Source organism: Otolemur garnettii, unplaced genomic scaffold (assembly GCF_000181295.1).
Source record: "Otolemur garnettii isolate 467f Iridium unplaced genomic scaffold, OtoGar3 scaffold00127, whole genome shotgun sequence".
NCBI lineage: Eukaryota > Metazoa > Chordata > Mammalia > Primates > Galagidae > Otolemur > Otolemur garnettii.
Genome location: NW_003852522.1, coordinates 1795119 through 1797481, shown reverse-complemented (window position 1 = coordinate 1797481; position 2363 = coordinate 1795119).

Genomic DNA, 2363 nt, shown 5'->3' with positions numbered 1-2363 from the left:
AAAAAAAAAAAAAAAAACCAACCAAAAAACTCCACCCCCACTACCATTGCACACACATTGGAGGTTTTCCAAGGGCCACCAAGATGTACTTCCTTACCAGGAACACAGAAATGTTGGACCTGCCAATAGATTGGGCAGATGCAGACAGACAAACTGACACATTCACAGACACAATCTGGCCAGATAATCACACCCAGCACAGAGGGAAGATCAGGCCACGGTGGGACACTCATAAACACATTGGCACAGACACCTTGACATAACCTGGTAACACTGCTACGCACAGAGACCAGCCACAGACAACAGACGTAGACATGCAGACCAGCCACAGAGCTCTCTAAAACACACACACACACAATCAGCCACAGAACACACACAGACTTCACATACACACAATGCCAGCCACAGACCTCCCTCATGTGCACACACACACAGACCACTCACAGATTGTACACACATACAAACATACATAGACATAAATAGGTTAGCTATATGAACTCCAAAACAACCTACATGAATGTGTGTAGGCTAGATACATGCAACTGATCCCATAGTTCATGCACACACACACTCTTATCGCCACATGTGTACACAAAGCAGGACAGAACCTTTCACAGATAGGCCCCACATCCCGGCAGGGTTGGGCCAACACACACACATGGACTGAGACAGGCCTCATACATAATCACAGGCCAGCCACATACTTGGTCCCCAGGCTGCGGGGGTGGAGGGGGGCATTGGACTCCCAGCCTGTCTCTGCCACCCTGCCAAGATCCAGGCACTTCCCCAAACATCACCCCTACTTCCTTCCCTCCCTGCTATGTGCCACTTCCCCTAAGAGGCCCAGTTCAGCAGCCTCAGCTCCTGCTAGGGTGTCAGCCTGCTTTCTCACCAGGTCTCCTGTCACTGTCATGGGGGCACCCAGGTCTCTGATGCTCAGGTCCCCCAAGGCACATAAGTGTCAGGGACAGAAGCAGCTTCCCGGGAAACCTCCCCCATGCCCAGCTGAGTCAGCCTGGACAGGAAGAATCTCCCCTCCCTGTTTCCAAGAAAACCCAATAGCTTCCTCTCCAGGTGAGGAGATGAGGGACCCCCAAACCACAGAGGTGGGAGAGGGAAGTGGCTGGCAGGCTAGGAGTTCCTAGGGGGAGGGCTCCTGTGATTCTCAGCCTCTTCCTGCCCAGCCGCCAGTCCACACCCAGGGGCAGGGACGCAGGAGGCTGGGTGCTGTGACTTGTGGGTTCTCGCCCTGGCCTGCCCACTGGCTGACTCACGGGCAGCCCCCAGCCCAGTTTCCTGGTGAGGGCCCCACCAGTAAGTGGGGCCAGCAGGGAGGGTGGGTCACCAGGCTATTTATAAGAAGGAGAAGTCCCTCATGCCAAGGCCAAAAGCCCCAAAGAAACTTGCAGGTGGGGGTGGATGAACTTCCTCCTTATCCTGCCCCCAGCCCCCTGGGGTGTCAGGGTTAGACTGGGTACCAACTGCTCATTGTTTAGCCTGATGCTGGTCTGCAGCACAGGCCTGTGCCATACCCAGCTGCCAGGCTGGGTGCTCCAGCCAGGCAGGGGAGGGGGCTACCCTCACACCCTCCTCATGGGCAGGCCTGGCGCCAGTGGGACGGCATGAGGGGGTGGTGCCCAGGCCACAAGGGTGAGACTGGCAGGGGCCTGGAACCGGCTGTACCAGCTTGGCTGGGCCCCCGCCCTCCCTGGCTGGCCCAATCCCCACCCCCTGCTCAAACACCCATGCTGAGTACATGAAGCAATCTCACCCCATAATGCTGGCCAGCCCACAAAGACCAGTGCCCACTCCCTGTGCCCACCTCCAATTTCCATTTTTCTCCTAGTTAAAGGAGACCTTTCGCAAAAGGGCTTGCAGAACTTGGCAAGCATTTGGTACTGCATAAAGCCTGTCTATTGTGATTACCCACAGTATAGTGGCTAATGCTCTGAACCAGGCAGCTGGAGTTATACCTTGATACTAGTTCTTACAGCTTTGGGACACTGGGCCAAGTTCCTTAATCTCCTGTGCCTCAGTTTCTCATCTGTTAAATGGAGATCCAGACTGGGAGTCACACCTGTTATCTCAGCATTTGGGAGTCTGAGGCATTCAAATCCAGGAGTTTGGGACAAGCATGGTCATCATATAGAGACCCTATCTTTACCAAAAAAAGGGGGGGGGGATCCCAATAGTGTGCATTTCACTGTTTGTTCAAAGCAGCCAATGATTTATTTTATGTAAACCATTTAGAAGAGTACCTGGCTCACATATAAGTGTTAGCTATTAAAATAATTATTTCTCAGCTTGTCTGCCTATCTTAAGTGTCTCTGCGTCTCACTGTTTGTCTGCCTGACACTAACCCT